Source organism: Symphalangus syndactylus, chromosome 13 (assembly GCF_028878055.3).
Source record: "Symphalangus syndactylus isolate Jambi chromosome 13, NHGRI_mSymSyn1-v2.1_pri, whole genome shotgun sequence".
NCBI lineage: Eukaryota > Metazoa > Chordata > Mammalia > Primates > Hylobatidae > Symphalangus > Symphalangus syndactylus.
In genome coordinates, this window is record NC_072435.2 from 120037453 (window position 1) to 120056623 (window position 19171).

At 46.8% G+C, this 19171-nt stretch overlaps 1 protein-coding gene across 4 annotated transcripts in view; it reads left to right on the forward strand.

The window, feature by feature from the left end:
* RFLNA (refilin A) overlaps window positions 1-19171 on the forward strand; it is a 331789-nt gene that overhangs the window by 254018 nt on the left and 58600 nt on the right. The window lies entirely within an intron of this gene.

Here is a 19171-nt window from a genome sequence, read left to right on the forward strand (position 1 = left end):
GGACAAGTTAAAGGCAAGGAGACAGAGCTGGAGCTGAAAAAAGAAATCCAATGTTAACAGGAGGTGCCCAGTGTGTTAAGGCTGTTGTCCAATATGGTAGCCGCTGGCCACATGTGGCTACTGAACCCTGAAATGTGGCCAATGCAACTGAGAAACTGGATTTTTAGTTTAATTTAATTTTAATCAACCTAAAATCAAAAACTGATACTTGATTCAGTTGTTACGAAACTTTTGAAGTATGTTTGAAGCAACTTTAGAAGGTGAATCTAGCTTTTCAACTGTGAAGGGAGTCTTTTATGGAATTTACAGTTTTTAAATAAATCATGAAATGTACATAACTTTACAAATTTTCCATTAACATATAACATGCAAATTGACATACAAATAAGTATAAAATGCACATCGGATGTCGAAGACTTGTTACCAAAAAATAATGTAAACTATCTCATTCGTATTTTTAATTTTGTTGGCCTGTTGAAATGGTAATATTTTAGATGTGCTGGGTTAAGGAATATATGTTATTAAAACTATCTTCACCTACTTCTTTTTATTTTTTCATGTGGCCAATAGAAAATTTAAAACTACATATGCAGCTTGAATTCTGTTTCTATTGGACAGGGTGGCTGCAGTCAGTCAGGAGCTGACAGATACTTCCAGCCAGAGCGGCTGTTGACACCGCTCAATTGTTTTGGTGCCTCCTGTCCTGTGCCCACTCCCCAGCTGCCACCTTGGGAGTAAATGTTAGCTGAGAAGCTGTTGCTCACCCAGAGAGGAAGTTTGGTGTAATTAGAAAACTGAATCATAACTTAGATGTTTTATAGCTCCCTCTGTTATCACTGACTCTGGAACATTCCATAGAGTCTCAATACCCTGAATAATTTCTGGGGAATTTTGACTCTGATCACCCAAGTAATTGGGTCAGCCTTGGTCTGACTTCTCCAAACCCCGGAAGTCCTATGCCCTGAATATGCCAGACTCTGTGGACCAGCTGATGTACCCTGAGCTGCCACAGGAAGATTCTAGAGTTTGAGATACATAAGAATGCAATGGTTTTGTAAATCTAAAATTATTTCAGATTAAAAAGTTTATTTTTAAAAATATGTAACAAGTCTTGGGCCTGAAGCCAACCTGAAGATTCCTCATTTTATGACCCCAAGTTATGGCTTAGTAGTTCCTGAAGGAGTCATTCTCTAGTTCTCTGCCTACCAATATGGCAGCCACCAGCCCTGTGGGGCTACTGAGTGCTTTCTCCCTTTGGGTGGAGTTGGATTACATGGAGATACGCCACACGTGTGAAATACACACCACATTCCAAAGGCTTAGTATGGAAAAATCATGCAAAATATCACCTTAATAATTTGTATATATTGATCACGTGTTGAAATGATAATATTTCAGATATACTGGGCTAAGTAAAATACATTATTAAAATCAATTTCACCTGTTCACCTGTTTCTTTTTACCCTTGTTAGTGTGGCTACTAGGAAATTCAAAATACACACACAGTTTGCACTTGTGGCTCAAATTCTGTTTCTTTTTTTTTTTTTTTTTTTTGAAATGGAGTCTTGCTCTGTCGCCCAGGCTGGAGTGCAACGACACCATGTCGGCTCACTGCAACCTCCGCCTACCGGGTTCAAGCGATTCTCCTGCCTCAGCCTCCCAAGTAATTTTTATATTTTTAGTAGAGACGGAGTTTCGCCACATTAGCCTTGCTGGTCTCAAACTCCTGACCTCAGGTAATCCACCCGCCTCGGCCTCCCAAAGTGCTGGGATTACAGGTGTGAGCCACTGTGCCTGGCCTTTTTTTTTTTTTTTTTTGAGATGGAGTCTTGATCTGCCACCCAGGCTGGAGTGCAGTGGTGCAACCTCAGCTCGCTGCAACCTCTGCCCCCTGGGTTTAAGCGATTCTCCTGCCTCAGGCTCCCGAGTAGTTGGGACTACATGCGTGTGCTATCACGCCCAGCTAATTTTTAGTAGAGACGGGGTTTCACCATGTTGGCCAGGCTGGTCTCGAACTCCTGACCTCAGGGGATCTGCCTGCCTTGGCCTCCTAAAGGGCTGGGATTACAGGTGTAAGCCACCGTGCCTGGCCTCAAATTCTATTTCTTTTGGACATTGCCACTCCAGGACATCCTTTCTCCACCCTCAGAGGATGAGCTGTTCTCCTCTGATGGACACCTCATGAGATCCTATTCTGCATCTGCCCAGTGTGGCCACGGACAGGTCCCACCTCTGTAAGCCTTGTTCTCCTGGGGGAGAGGAGAATGCCTGTAACAGCTGAGAGAGCCTGGACAATGGGTACTATAGTATTGTCTATGTCAGGCAGATGCTATGAGGAGTATTACCTGCAAAACGCTCGCTGCCCTGCCCACGGCATCAAAACCCTTCAGTCAATAAGTCAAATGTTATTTTTCATCTCTAATCCCACCCTTCCATCCGCTCTTGAGTCTGACCCTTTTTCATTTACTTCCAAGTTTTGCTTTCTTTCTCAACCCTCCTCCGAAACATCTTCCCCTCTTTCCCTACAAAACCCTTCCATCTTCAAAGATGCTTGGTTCTTCCCATTTTTTGAAGTAAAACATCTCTTTCCTTGGACTTGTTTGACAACGGACTGTTTGATTTATCTCCTTCCCTTTGCAACTCATGCAAGTGACCCACGTTTCCTTTGTCTGCTTTTGACCTGTCCACTCCTTTCAGGACCCCTGGTCAAGCCAGCCTCTGTCCACAGCCTGGGACTGACAGCACTCTCCAAAATTCACCAGTACCTTCATCTCACCACGCCTAAAGCCCCTTTACCCAGATTCAGCCTTCTTAGCTTTTTAATTTTTTTAAACCAAGAACAAGAAAACTTTGAAATGCTCGTTTAAAAGTACTTTTAATTACAGCAATCCAGCCCTCTCCCAGTGGGTCCCTAGGACTGCACCTTCCTGGGATGAGTGGGTAGGAGGTTGCCGCATTTTTAATCTCTAAGCTCTTTGCGTTTGGGGAGTGAGGTCGTTCCTGTTTGGAAAGGGCTGTTCTTATCTGGATGGAGCCCCGCCTGTTTCCCTGGAGGGCAGAGGTCGCTGGGGAGTAACAAGCGTTAAGGCCTCCAGGTCCTCACGATCTGATCTTCGTGTCACATGAGCTAAGCAGTAAACAGCTCTCCAGGACCCAAATAAAAAGGTCTTTATGGAGAGAACAAACAGGAAGAAATGCCAGGATCCAATTCAAATGAATAAATAAACCCAGTTCCAAAGGCTGCAGGCCACAGGATTTCGGGGAGACTGAGCCAAGCAAGTTGGTTTCTTGAGAGTTGTTTCTGAAAGGGAGGGAGGAAGAAAGATCTCAGGGCCCGTCAGCAGATCCCAGCATCTCTAGACCCACGTCCACGAGCCATCTAGAAGTGAAAGCAGTTTCACAACCAACAAACTATCCTACCAAATGTTGCATTGGAAAATCAAAGTGAGATGACTCTCACGGGACCCGGGAACAGGCGACTCCAGGCATCCTGGGCCTGTGTGGGAGTTGGGGACCTGGGAGATGCTGGCAACCAATGCAGGCTCTAGCAATCAGTGTCTTGTGATATCAGCAACGCTGGGTCGTCTGTCCCATGCTGGCACCGGGAGCTGGCCACTCTCTGTCCTGGCCTCTGCCACTCCATCCTTGCACAACTTCACCCACCTCACCCCCTTCTCTGATGACCTTTTCTTTTCCCCACTGTTTCTTGTACTCATAATGTTCACACAAAGCTTCTCACAACCCCGCGCCTGATGGTCCCAGCACTCTCTGCCTTCTCCGTGTCCAGGTTTCTGCTTCAGTCATGATGGGCCAACTCTCTCTGTATTCCTGATCTGAAATCCTGAGAATCAGATTATGGGGACAGAATCTCCTGGGCTGCTAGTCCCTTCTCATGAGCATCTTGTCAGACCTTGCCATCGGCAGGAGCTATGCCGCCGTGGCCCTGGCCTGGGAGCCTGGGTCCAGCAGGCACCTTGATTGGACAGGTTGGCACAATTTTCCTTCTGTAAGAGACAAAGCAGCTCACCCATCCATTCAGTCCATCAACATTTTAAAATTAGTTTTTATGTACTGAGCACTCAACAAGGAAACATGGGAGAAATACACATCATTCTTGCCTTGCAGGAGCTCTCAGTGTGGAGAGAGGGACAGAATCATGATCAGCGTCTAAGACGAGGCCCCAGGTACAGTGATTGAGCTGGGGGCGCCAGCAGTGAGGGTGAGTCGGGTAGCAGAGACTACCAGGAGCAGGGCTGAGTCCCTAGGGCAGGTCGGAGTGTGGCCATAGTAGGTGTGGGGGAAGAGAGGATGAGAGGCACACACACAAAGGTTTGTTGGGATGTGTGGGTATTGCTGTCCCAGAAAACAGAGACAAGAAGTGGCAGGAAATGAGTAGAAGGGGACTCTGGATGCCATTTTAAGGACCTGGGTCAGGGCATGGCAAGTGATAAGGGAGCCACTGCAGGATTCTAAGCAGAAGGGTGTCCTGTCCATCCTGGCATTGAACATGAGTCACTCTGTGGAGCAGGGAACTTGGTTAACAGAGACTGCCAGTGGCCTCTAAATCCCTTGTTCCTCTCCTTCCTGGGCTCCCCCCACTCCCCCATCAGACTACATTTCCCAGCACCCCTTGCCTCTAGGCAGGGTCATGTGATAAGTTCTGGCCAATGGATCATTAGCCAGAGTGATATGGCCACTTCCAGGCCTGGGCCCTAAAAGCTCCTGAGAGAAACTCCAAGCTCTTCTCTGTCTCCCAGCTGGACACAGAGGATCCAGTGAAGGATGCTGGGATGGAGCAACAACATGGAAGAAGCCTGGGCCCCCGAACCACCATATTGAAGATTATCCTATGTCAGCATGAATGGGAAACACATTTTCCCTGTGTTAAGCCACTTTAGTTTTGAGATTGTTATTGGAGCAGTGAGGACTACAGCAGCTGCTGTTGAGAGATGATAGGAGCCTAAATCAGTGGGTGGAACAGATTCAAGGAATTTTAGGGCAATACCATAATTATCACTTGACAATCAATTCCATGCAGGATGTGACAGAGAGGAAGGCACATCTACCACAGGACAGGTGGACTGAGAATTTAGAAGGAAGAAAGGGCTTAGAAGGAAGGCAATGAGCTAATGCTCAGACTCAGGGGAACTGTGAGCTCCAGTGGAGATGTCTAGGAAGCTTGGGTGAGAAGTCTGCACCAAATGTGTACATAGATGGTACTTTGAGCCAAGAGAGCCAATGAGATCCCAAAGGGAGAGGCAGGTGAGATAGAAAAAGAAGTGACGTTAGACTTGTGGTCCAGCACATTTGAGGGGTACTCAGGGCTGGAGGATCCCACAGAAGAGATGAAGTAGGACGATTCCATGATGTAGGGAGATAATGAAAGGCAGTGAGCGTCGTGGAAGCCCAGAGAGAAGCCAGGCTGCTGCAGTCGCCAGGGCTCTGTAACAAGTGATCCCCTCACTTCACAAGGGCAATGTTTATTTGCTGACGTTTATTTCAGTAGGGCTAGGTGGGGACAGCTCATCTCTGCTCCACCTGGCCTCAGCCAGAGTAACTTGGCGGCTGACAGCTGGAGACACCTGAAGTCATGCACACGGCAGGCCTGAAGTCCACTGAGGGCACGAAGTCCACTGAGTCAGGCCAAATGGACAGTGATGGCCCTGGGAATGTCAGAAGACAGAAGGACAAAGGCCATCGGAAGTGGCTCTCGCTCCATTCTCATCCCATTGGCTAAGGCAAGCCTTGGGCTGAGCCCTTCAATGGGGAAGGGAAAAAAACACTGTCCACTCTCATGGTGGGCACTGCCAAGTCACCGGAAGGGATGGGCATGTAACTGAAGCCCACAGGTGCCCTTGATGGACCAGAGTGGCAAAGGTGCCCCATTTCCATGAAAAAATGCCATATTTGTGCACTGCAGCAAAGCCGACAGTCCCGGCAGGTGAGGCTACGCTACAGGCACTTCAGTGAGAGCTTCAGGGACGGCCGGCAGGTAGCCACGACTCCATCTGCTGTAAGGGGTGCTGCAGGCATACATTATTTTCCTCTGCCTGGTCAAAACAAAGACAAAGGCAAATTACAAGGAACACTGCAGACAACGAAAGAAAAATCCCGGAATCCCTCATCTCTAGAAGTTTACAACTTGAAGCGTTCGAGTTTATCTTTGGCAAAAGCTCCAGTCTACTTCACCAACTAGAAACACATGAGTTAAAAAGGAATGTTCTCTGCTGAAGCAAAATTTTGAAAACGTCTAGAACTATCCGCCCATCTCTTCAAAGCTTACCTGGAGTCCTGTTTCCTGACTTCAGCGCCTGTAACAGCTGAGATCTCTCTTCTCCAGCCAGGACCTGGTGAGTCCCTGGTTGGCTTTGCTGCTATGCAGAAACAATGGGGTGTTTTTTGAGGGAAATGGAGCGTCTTTGCTGCTGTGGTCCATCAGCTGCACCCCTGGTTTTGACCTACGGTCTGGCCATTCAGGGGTCGGCAGGGTTGAGGAGGGGCTCAAAATAATGATATCTGTGTCTTTGCCCCAGACATCCGCCCACCACACTGGGCTCTTGTGTGAGAGACTTGGAGCAAAGTAGAAGGGCAGGGTGCAGAGCCTGGGGGCTGCCCAGAGGGCTGGGGAGCTGGCCCAACTCTGGGCTCCCTGAAATCCTCAGACTGTTTTTCAAACAGTTGGGGGATTGCTTAACACCCACAGTCAGTTTTTCCAAGTTCTGCTTTCTTCCCCTTGACTTAACCCTATACGTAGCTCGGTGGAAATTTCACCTTTGCATGGGCCTGAATGTGCATGCGCCTGTGTGCACTTGTGCATTTATGCATGTGGGTGTGCATGCATGTGGGTATGCATTCATGTGTATCTTTGCACACACATAGGGCAATAGTACAGAGAATAGGACCTTGGGAACTGGGCATCGAGTCTACAGAAATTACCAGCAATAAATTCATCTCGATTTCTGTCACCTGCTGGTACCCAACAAGGATAAGTTGGAATCATTTTTTAAAGCTGACACTATATCATTCCATAGTGAAGAAGAGCGTTATGGATTGAATTGCACTCCTGCCCATTCATACCTCAAAGTGCTAATCCCCAGCGCCTTGGAATGTGACCTCAGTTGGAAACGAGGTTGTTGCAGATGTCATTAGTTAAGATCACGCTGGAGTAGCGGGGTCCCTAGTCTGGTATGATCAGTTTCATTATAAAAGGGAGAAACTGGAACAGAGGCGCACACACAGGGAGACCCTGTGTGAAGACTGAATTCTGCTGTCACCAGCCAAGGAAGTACCAGGAGCTGGAGAGAGGTGTGGAACAGACCCTTCCCTGGCGCTCTCTGAGGGAGCATGGCCCCACTGACATGTGGATCTCAGATGTGGAGCCTCCAGAGCTGTGAGATAATAAATTTCTGTTGCTGAAGCTGCTCCGTGTATGGTACTTTGTTACAGTGGTCCTGGGAGACTAACACAGGAGTTATGATGCTGTCGATTTCCAATGACGGATGGTTAAAAACGCACTCCTTTTTGGTTCTTTGGGATGCATTTTATATATTCTTCTAAGACTCGCTTTCCTTTTTTGTTTGTTTGTAATTTTGTCAGGGAGATGTAAACTAAGAAATGAATCCGCGTTTCCTCACCACGCATGCCTGCATTCCTCTTTCCAAGGACAAGTCTTTCTTTACTCTCCTCCAAACTGGGTGTTTCACTCATGTTCTCCTTATCGTTGCCTTCATCACCTTTTTCACTCTCAGCTTTTATTTTAGATCCAGGGGGTACATGTGCAGGTTTGTTACATGAGTAAATTGCATGTCACTGAGGTTTAGGGTACAAATGCTCCTGTCACCCAGGTAGTAAGCATAGTGCCCGAAGGGTAGTTTTTCAACCCACATCCCCCTGCCACCCTCCTCTGTCTAGTAACCCCAGTGTCTATTGTTCCCATCTTTGTGTCCATGTGCACTCACCGTTTAGCTCTCACTTATAAGTGAAAACATGCAACATGGTTTTCTGTTCCTGTATTAGTTCACTTAGGATAATGGCCTCCAGCTGCCTCCGTGTTGCTGCAAAGAACATGATCTTGTACTTTTTTATGGCTGCGTAGTATTCCATGGTGTGTGTGTACCACATCTTTATCCAGTCCACCAATGATGGGCATCTAGGTTGATTCATGTTCTTTGCTATTGTGAATACTGCTAGGATGAATTGGTAGAACAATTTATTTTCCTTTGGGTATATACTCCGTAACGGAGTCACTGGATTGAATGGTAGTTCTAAGTTCCTCAAAAAATCTTCACACTGCTTTCCGTAGTGGCTGAACTATTTTACGTTTCCACCAACAGTGTCTAAGTGTTCCCTTTTCTCTGCAGCCTCGCCAGCAACTGTTGTTTTTTGACTTTTTGATAATAACCGTTCTGACTGGTGTGAGATGATACCTCATTTTGGTTTTGATTTGCATTTTTTAATGATTAGTCATGTTGAGCATTTTTGTCTGTATTTGTTGGCCGCATGTGTGTCTTCTTTTGAGTAGTGTCTGTTCATGACTTTTGCTCATTTTTTTTTTTTTTTTTTTTTTTTTGAGACAGAGTTTTACTCTTGTCACCCAGGCTGGAGTGCAATGGCGCAATCTCAGCTCACTGCAACCTCTGCCTCCTGGGTTCAAGTGATTCTCCTGCCGCAGCCTCCTGAGTAGCTGGGATTACAGGTGTGCACCACCACGCCCAGCTAATTTTTGTATTTTTAGTAGAGACGGGATTTCACCATGTTTGCCAGGCTGGTCTTGAGCTCCTGACCTCAGGTAATCCACCCTCCTTGGCCTCCCAAAGTGCGGGGATGACAGGCATGAGCCGCCACACCCAGGCCTTTTGCCCATTTTTGATGGGGTTTTTTGTTTGTTGAATTAAGTTCCTTGTATTCTAGATATTAGACCTTTATTAGATGCATATTTTATGAATAGTTTCTCCTATTCTGTAGGTTGTCTGTTTACTCTGTTGATAGTTTGTTTTGCTGTGCAGAAGCTCTTTAGTTTAATTAGGTCCCAATTGTGAATTTTTGTTTTTGTTCCTTCAACACTTAAAAAAAAAATAACACCACCAACCTTCCTGACCCCAATCAAGTGGGGTGTGAGGCAGTGGTCTTGACAGCCAACACAGTGGTTGTCTGGATAAGCTCCCGCAGCCTCACCGTCTCAGCTCTGTAATTTACTAGCTTCAAGACTTCAGGTGAGTCACTAAACAGCCAGTAGCTTCAGTGTCACAAGCCATAAAACAGGGACAATGACACCTCATGAGACCTGAATAAAGTAGTGCAAATAATGCATTATCCGGACCATAAGAAAATGAAAAAGTTGAGTTTTCCAAGATGTATTGAATTTGCTCATTCATTTGGCAAACGCAATCAAGAACCTTCTCCTGCCTGTCGTGCTGTGTTCTGGCTGCAGCAACGCAAACGTTGATCAGAATAGTCCCCACCCTTAGGACTTTACCATCCTGTTCTTCACTAGAATGTGATTAGGCCCGGGAGAATTAGATGAGATGGGGACTTTTCAGCAATATGTGATAGAAATCCAGCTCGAACCTACTGAGACAGAAAATGACATTTGCTGGCTCACTTAACTGAAAAATCCAAGGGCAGATGGCTTCGGGCGTGGCTGGACGTGGGTGCTCAAACACTGCTATCAGGAATTGACCCCTCTCCACCCCTTAGTTCTGCTTTGCCCAACACTGGTGTCCTTCTTAGACAGGTGATAAGGTGGCTGCCAGCTGCTTCCGGCTTATATTGTACTCATTTAGAAAACCAGCAGTAGAATCTTTTACCCAAAATACCAACCGAAGTCTTATGGAGTGCTCACATTGGCTTGGCTTTGGTCATGCCCCTGTTTAGTGACCCATGACCCTATTTAGTGACCCAGTTATGTGGCCATGGGTTGGAAATGGTCAGGTTTGGTTCGTGGACCCATTCATGATGCCAGGAGGGAAGAATCAGCCCCTCTGAAGTCAGATGGATTCAATATAGAAAAGCAGTGATTCAGCCGGGCATGGTGGCTCACGCCTGTAATCCCAGCACTTTGGGAGGCTGAGGCAGGCGGATCATGAGGTCAGGAGATTGAGACCATCCTGGATAACACAGTGAAACCCCCTCTCTACTAAAAATACAAAAAAAATTAGCGGGGCATGGTGGCAGGCGCCTGTAGTCCCAGCTACTCCGGAGGCTGAGGCAGGAGAATGGCATGAACCCGGGAGGCGGAGCTTGCAGTGAGCCAAGATCACACCACTGTGCTCCAGCCTGGGTGACAGAGTGAGACTCCGTCTCAAAAAAAAAAAAAAAAAAGAGCAGTGATTCCCCCTAAAAGGAAAATATGAGAATAAATATTGAGTGGGCAAAAACAATAGATGTCTGTTACTGAAACAGGGAAGGGAGCAAGTGCTCTGCCTAAGAGAAGAGTACAGCTGCTAGGGGAAGCTTCAGGAAGGGGAAATGAAGCTATGTTAGAGTTCCCCCGGGATAAAAATGGGTTATAAAAGGAGGAATTGCAGCAGAGGAAAACGGTTTGTGCAAAATACTTAGACATGTTCCCTAGAGGACAAGTCATTCTGTAAAGCTAGGGTGAAGCTTTCTAACAGGGAACTTGATTTACCTGCTTGCAGTTAAGAGAACAGGCTGACATCCATAGTTTTGTTTCCTAGATTGTATGTTTCAGTTCTAGAATTTCTATTTGACTCTTTTTTATAGTTTCTGTTTCTCTGCTGAGATTTCCCATCTTTTTATTCATTGTGAGTATATTTTCCTTTATAATACTGAATGCAATAATAATAGCTGCTTTAAAATCCTCATCTGATAATTCCAAAGTCTGGATCATTTCAAGGTTGGTCTACACGAATTGTCTTTTCTCTTGAAGATGGGCCCCATGTTCCTGGTTCTTTGTATGTCAAGTAATTCTGGATTGCATCTTGGGTCTTATGAAAGTTATTCGTGAAGACTTTGGACTCTGTTATATTTCTGCAAAGAGTTTCGTTGTCTTGTGTTAAACAGAGGATTGAGTTGCTTGAGCTGAACCTTCAGACTGTCTCTCTTGGAGTTTTTAGGTATGTGGAGATAAAAAGGGGCTGGTGACAGGGAAAGCAAAGGTCATTGTCATCCTCTTTCCCTGACTTGCTGTCTCTCTACTGAGAGACAGCATGCCCAGAAGAGGAACGTCCTCTCAGGATACAGATCTGCTTATCCTGGGGAGCTTTAACATCAAGGAAATGTGGTTAGTTAATGCCTGCAGAGATTGATCTCTGTGCTCTCTGAAGCTGTCTAATATGCTGTGATTTTCATGTCTATCCTTCCACAGGGCAATAAGATAGGTCTTAGTTCTCATTAGCAAGCTTTGTGCTTTAAAGCCCTAAGAAGGAGCTATGAAAATTTAATGAAAGTTGAGCATAAATGGTATAACCATTTGAAAAGCATTTTGGCAGCATCCAGCAAAGCTTAGGCTGTGCACACTCTGTAAGCCTGCAGTCTCTCTCCTAAACATATCCCCCAGAGCCATGTCTCTCAAACTTTTCAGATCATGACCCACAGGAAGAACATCTATATCCCAATCCAGCCGGCACATATGCATGCACACACACACACCTCTAAAGCAAAAGTGCCATGACATATTACTTACTATGTGTGATGCATTTCTAATACTGTTTTTTCCTATTATTTTTAATACTGGGCATGGCTCACCAAATTGATTTCAATACTTATTAATGGCTACAACTCTCATTTTGAAAAATACTACCCTCAAGAAACAAGGAGACGTGGACAAGAGTATTCCAGCAGCATTGTTCATGATGGAAACAGGAAACAACCTAAGTAGCCATCAACAGGAGTATAGACAAATAAATATTCATACAAGGGGACATTACACCATGGTGAAAGTGGATGGACTACTGCGGTGTGTGTCAGCGTGAATGAAATTAGAAATTGTAATATTAAGGCCGGGCGCAGTGGCTCACACCTGTAATCCCAGCACTTTGGGAGGCTGAGGCAGGTGGATCACCTGAGGTCAGGAGTTGGAGAGCAGCCTGGCCAACATGGTGAAACCCCCTCTCTATTAAAAATGCAAAAATTAGCCGGGTGTGGTGGTAGGCGCCTGTAATCCTAGCTACTCGGGAGGCTGAGGCAGGAGAATTGCTTGAACCCGAGAGGTGGAGGTTGCAGTAAGCCAAGATTTTGCCACTGCACTCCAGCCTGGGAGACACAGCGAGACTCCAACTCAAAAAAAAAAAAGAAAAGAAATTACAATATTGAGTGAAAGAAGCAAGCTGTAGAAGAGTAGATACAGTAAGATACAGCTTAAAACATACAATACGTGATGTTTGGGGAGATTTTCATGCCTATGTAAACACGTTTCAAAAAATGCACGTGAGTAACAGCAAATTCGGGATAACTGTAACTTTTGGAGGGGGACTGGGGCTTCTCTTGTTTTGTCTGGTGACATTTTCTTTCTTAATCTAGTGGAGAGTGTGTGGCTCTTTGCTGTATTACTCTCTAAATCTTTTTGATCATCTAAAATTCTTATTTTTAAAAAAACTCTAATGAAAGATCACAAGATTGCAAAACTGGTGCCAACTTTTCTTTTTCAATATTCCAGCTGCCAATATGCCATTTTGCCTGCGGGTTGAGTAGCTCCTGCCACATTCCAGCCCTTATGAACTGAGAATTTGCTCAAACCCTTTGTAAAATTTTCAATTACAGACGCTGTATAGAGGAACCAGAGAGCTCAGCCACTGTGACCCCACGCCCATCTCATGTTGCCCATTATAACGTATTAATTTATACGGGAAAATCTGTAGCACACCCCTTGGCCCTGGGCCCAAAACTGAGAACTATTGCCCCGAAACACGCAGTCTTTAGTGCTTTTATATATTTAATGACCTAGCGAATGAAGGAGGGGGTGGGGTGGGGGCGTGGGGCAGGGAACTCAACAATTTACTCTGCCCCCAGCCTTTTTCCCTCCTACAAATGCTTTCCAGTTCTCTTTTTAAAAGTTTCATGGTGAACCAGTGAATAAATACCCCATAGTGGGCTGGCCTTTAAAAACAACAAAACTAGGCTACTGTGGAATAAATTATTGACTTAGCAGCTAAGACACCTGAGGGAGGGGAAAAAAGAATGTGTGTATGTAATTGAGTGTCGTTGGAGAGCAAATTAAGGTGGTGCGTGTCTTGTTACTTAATGGCCCAGCTTAGGAGGGTTCTGGAAGGTTTCCAAGAACAGGAAATAAGGCCCCACTAATGTGCATGAAGAAAGCTTAAAGGGTCAGAGGAGGGTGCAGGCACCCCGCAGCTGATGGTGGACCGAGGCAGGAAGCCCGTCTCACCTTTACCTGGCTTTCTTGTGCCAGCGAGGGTGACGTCCAGGAATGCCATGGTTCCCCTGTGAAATTGCTTCGTCTCATTAGGGAACACCTGAGTGCCAGCCTGTCCTGCCTTCATTCCCATCCTACCAGAAATCCAATTTGGTGATCTGTCTTCCAGGTGTGTGATCTTGGAGTTCTCCACCCTCTAAAGCCTCACTGGCACAGGCACAGAACCCAAGAACCTGGGTTGTCTTCTCAGGGGGCCGGGAGAAACACAGGCAAGTGCTTGATCATGACAGGACGTTCACACCAGCCTAAGCTCTGTGCCCCTAATAGGTTGAAATTGGGGCCAAGATCTCCATGGCGGAAGGGCATACAAGAGGCAGGGATCCCAGAAAAAGAAAAGGGGAGACTGACAGTGCAGAATATAGAAATGACAGAGAGGAGATAGACTGCTTGGGTGCAAGGTTCGGCCCTGAGGATAACCTTGGCCAAGGGTAAATTTGCGTATTCCCTGAACACGACAAGCCTCCATTCTCGAATCTGCATGGGGTCGGGGGAAATGATAGTAGCTGTCTCATGAAATGAACAAGGATGAAGGGGAACTCCCACAGCAAGCCCTCAGCCAAGCACCTGGCTACCCTGAGTGCTCCAGAAACATCCGCTTTATCATTGCTGGAAGGGAACAACTGGGGAGGGTGTGGCTGGCCGCAGGACGGGCAGGTAGCAAGCAGCCCACACCACAGTCTCTGGCCTGCTGAAGGAGTGGGCGCCATTTTTCTCTGCATCCTCTTTCTATAAAAGGCAGGGCAGCACCAGGCAGATGCTCAGTGCATCTCACTCAAGGCCCATGCCAGAGTTTACCTGCCAGGGGAATTGAATTCCCTGAACAACGTAAAACCGACTTCTAGCTGTTTCTTTCCGCAAACCCTTCACCCCTGGAGTGGACTTATGAATGCAGCATGTTTTTATTTTCCCCAACTTAGCAGCCCATTTTTGTCCTGTTTCTTTCTCCGTGTTGTTCCTGGTAGACAGGAGAACAAAGTTAAAAAGACCCACAATACGAAATGTCACCAAGGATGGGAGCAGCCGCAACGAAACATTTATTTGTTGCTGTTTGGGGTGCAAAGTGATGTAACCCAGCAATCCCACTGCTGGGTATTTCCCCAAAAGAAATGAAAGCTTATTACACAAAGGCTTATGCCTTTACTCATAACAGCTCCACCCTGGGAAAAAAACCCCACTTCCCCATCAGTAGAGACATAACGCAAAATAAAAAGTATTTGTTGGGGCCGGTGGCTCACGCCTGTAATCTCAGCACTTTGGGAGGCCAAGGCAGGTGGATCACCTGAGGTCAAGAGTTCGAGACTAGCCTGGCCAACATGGTGAAACCCTGTCTCTATTAAAAATACAAAAAATTAGCCAGGTGTGGTGGTGGGTGCCTATAATTCCAGCTACTCCAGAGGCTGAGTGAGGCAGGGGAATCGCTTGAACCCAGGAGGCAGAGGTTGCAGTGAGCCGAGGTCATGCCACTGCACTCCAGCCTGGGCAACAAGAGCGAAACTCTGTCTCAAAAAAAAAAAGTATTTATTGTTTATCTGAAATTCAAACTTAATTGAGTGTCCTGCATTCTCTGGCAACCCCGTTTGTGAGGAACTCACAGAACAGCTGCAGGGAGGCGGTGGTGGGATCCACAGCAACACGTGAAACATAAATACACAGTAACAAACATGAAATATACAAATAATAGAGACATGGTACCATTTGCTGAGAACTTACTATGTGCAGAGGTTAAGAACAGAGGCTGCTTAGGTTGGAATCCCAGCCCTGCTACTTTCAAACTGTGTGATCATTTTGTGCCTTTGTCTCCTTATCTGTAAAATTAGTGTAAAAATAGTACCTACCTCACAGGGCCAGGTATCGTGGCTTATGCCTGTAATCCCAGCACTTTGGGAGGCTGAGGCGGGAGGATCACTTGAGGCCAGGATTTGAGACCAGCCTGGGCAACATGATGAGACACTGTCTCTATCAAAAAAATAAAACAGAAACAAATATGCCAGGCATGGTGGCACGCACCTATAGCCCTAGCTACTCAGGAGGATGAGGCAGGAAGATTGCTTGAGCCCAGGAGTTCGAGACTGGCCTGGGCAACATAGTAAGATCCTATTTCTACCAAAAATAAAATAAAATAAATAGTACCTATATCATAGGACTGCTCTGAGGTTTAAATGAGTGACAGATATAAAGCACTTGGAATAGTGCCTGACACATAAGAAGTGCTCAGAAAATTTAGCTATTTATAGCAGCAGCTTCATATTAGCTAAAGAAAATTGGTGTAAATTAAAAAGTTGTTTCAGGCTGGGCACGGCGACTCACACCTGTAATCCTAGCACTTTGGGAGGGTGAGGCAGGTGGATCGCTTGAACTCAGGAGTTAGAGACAAGCTTGGACAACATGGTGAAACCCCATCTCTACAAAAAATACAAAAATTAGCCAGATGTGGTGGCATTCGCTTGTAGTCCCAGCTACTTGGGAGGCTGAGATGGGAGGATCACTTGAACCTGGGAGGCAGAGGCTGCAGTGAGCCGAGGTCACGCCACTGCACTCCAGCCTGGGCAACAAGAGTGAAACTCCGTCTCAAAAAAAAAAAAAGTTTCTTCAGATGAATTCACCTAAACTAGGGGCCAAGTTTAATGGAGAACAGTTGGGTAGGAAGGTTTTGCCTGAGACTTTATGTTGAAAAATGAAACAAGGTTATGAACATTTATCAGATGACAATTGCAATAACATACTAAGCCTTAAAATTCACAAAAGAGTAACTCGACAAGGTTTTGGGAGGTGTCATTTTTCTGACAAAATTATGAAGTACCGTAAGAGAATGTCCTTTCTTTTGGCAACTCCCATGGCCAGGCCTTAAAGCAGTTCCCTTCTGAGGAAGTGGCCCAGGACGACATGTGTCCCCTGGCGGGCTGCTGAGGCCACCGCAGCAGCAGCACCTTATCAATTTTCTCCTCAATTGTCAACCAGTCTCCCTCATTGACCCACCTTCGCTGGTGGCTTCCAGTGGGAATCAGGCCATTTTCCAACATCGTTTTCACCAACTTCTTGAGATCGACATTTTTGCCCAGATTTGTTGTTTCCTTATGCAGCCTTTTTTAAACAAGGTTTCTGCATTGCTTGGCTGGCTTTTGGAGACATGGGCGAGAAAGTGACCGTAAGATGCATGGACAAAGAATAACAGGATGACGTTGAGTTACCACTGGGCCCAGCGCTTCCACTGCTAGGTTTATGCCCAAGAGAATTGAAAACGAAGGACTCAGACAAGCAAAAACACACCGAAGCAGCACCGTTCACAGCAGCCTGAAGGTAAATACGGTCCATCTGCTGAGGAATGGAAAAGCAAATTGTGGTCTGTCCCTTTAGTGGAGTATTATTCTGAAATGAAGAAGGAATGAGGCTGGGTGTGGTGGCTCATGCCTGTAATCCCAGCACTTTGGGAGGCCGAGGTGGGCGGATCACTTAAGGCCAGGAGTTTGAGACCAGCCTGGGCAACATATTGAGACATGATCTCTACAAAATAAAAATAAATATGCCAGGTATGTTGGCACGTACCTGTAGTCCTAGCTACTTAGGAGGCTGAGGCAGGAGGATCACCTGAACCTACGAGTTCAAGGCTGCAGTGAGCTCTGATCGCACCACTGCACTCCAGCCTGGGTGACAGAGCGAGACTGTCTCTAAAAAGAAAAGGAGTGAAGGATCGATGCCTGCTACACGATGGATGGACGTCAGAAACATTGTGCTAAGTGGAAGAAGTCCAGTGCAAGGACCCCGTATTGTCTGATTCCATGTATGCAAAATGTCCAGAATAGGCAAATTCATAGAGAGCAGATAGGTGGTTGCCAGGGGCTGGGGGAAGAGGGAAGGGGGAGTGGCTGCTGGTAGCTACGGGGTTTTCTTTGGGGTGGAAAATGTTCTGAACCTAGACAGAGGCGGCGGTTGTACAACGTTGTAAATGTACTAAATGCCACTGAATTGTTCACCTTTAAATGGCCGATTTTATGTTACGTGAATTTCATCCCCATTGAAAAAACAAATAACAGAATGGTCAAGTGGGGCCCAATTTGACAAGAGGACAGTACATTGGTGAACGTGTTCTTGGGATGATAACATTTGCGCCCCACCTCGGAAGAAGGGGAGCAAGCAATGGGGTCTGAAACAACGAGGACCCTTGTCTTTCACATTGGCCCCTGGGAGCTTCTCATCCAAGTCTGGCTCTGGGTGGACCCCAAGATGAGTCCAGAATCCAGGAAGGTTGTGGACCTAAGAGGGCCACGCTGTAGCCCAGATTTCATGGGGTCTTGGCTTGGGCTGTGGCTGTGGATGGGACTGGCCTCCACGTGGCCTCTTCTCCTCCTCCTGTGAGTTCAGGTGGGCATGCGGGGGTGTCCAGGTTGGGGACTGCCACGTTTGCTCTTTCCTCTGAAGGAGGGACAGGACGCTGACTTCTGTCACATCTCCTGATGGGCCTGGTGGCCTCAGGGATCCGGAAGCAGGCTTCAAGGGAGCAAAGACACCCGGCGAGCAGATGAGAAAGCCTCGGACTGGAGCCAGGAGCCTGAACTGCAGCTGCAGGCAAAGCTGTGCTGACACTGGGCTCCATCCTCATCAGCCATGTGGCCTGGGGCAGGTCCTTTAGCCTCCAGCCCCTCAGTGACTGCACCTGTGACATGGGTACGGTAGCAGCACCAAGCTCCTCCAGGTGTCGTGAGGGTTCAGTGAAGTAAGGTTTGCAAAGCACTCACTCTCAGACTTATTGTTGTTGTCGCTGTTGCCATTGCTCCTTTACAACCTCAGGTGCCACACATTGAGGAACGAAGGCCTTTTCAGAAAGTTTTTCATCTGAAAAGTCCACAAAAGCTGCCATCATCCTCCTGCGTCCGCACATGTCAGACTTAAAGAATGGAGCGGTGCAGATGGAGCCCCGTGCTTGCTCATTTTCCACTCCAGCCTGAAAAAGTTCAAGTGTGCAAGCAATTACAGGCGAGAGGAAGAGACCATCCACTCCCCACACTAAGAGATGAAGCAATTAGGGAGATGGTTGCTGAGGTGTTGGCAGAGAGAGCCCCAGAGAAGGGCGGGGCAGCTGATGGAGCTGAAAGAGGAGGGATACTGAGGCCAGCAGCTGTCCTTGGAAGCTGCCAGCGTGGGGTCTGGTCTGCAGGGGCTGGTCAGGGAGGGAGGAGGAGGGAAGGGACCCTACTTCAGCAGTTTGGAGGCACCCCAGGAAGGTGAAAAGCTGGATATCTTGCATGGGGGCTCGAAACCTGGGGGCTTACGAACTCAGGTAAGGGGAAAATCCTCTATCTTCATTTTTGCCAGGCTCTAATGCATTCCCTTCTATTACAAATGCAGGCAACAAACCATGATAATTAACGGAAACTGGGACTTCATTCCTCATTTAAAAGAAAATCAGAGATATTTTCATGTCATGTTACGGCTGTTGCAACTATGTCAAAATATCATTTACTCTTGTTGCTTCTTCAAAGTTACAAAAGTTCCAGGCCTGACAATAGAGTGTGTTCTTGAATGCATCCACAAAGAAGCCCATGTCAGGCCAGGCCTGGTGGCTCATGCCTATAATCCCAGCACTTTGGGAGGCCGAGGTGGGAGGATCACTTGAGCCCAGGAGTCTGAGACCTGCCTGGGTAACATACAGAGATTCTGTCTCTACAAAAAATTTAAAAATTACCTGGACATGGTGGTGCGCACTTGTAGTCCCAGCTACTTGGGAGGCTGAGGCTGGAGGATCACTTGAGCCCAGGAGGTGGAGGCTGCAGTGAGTATGAT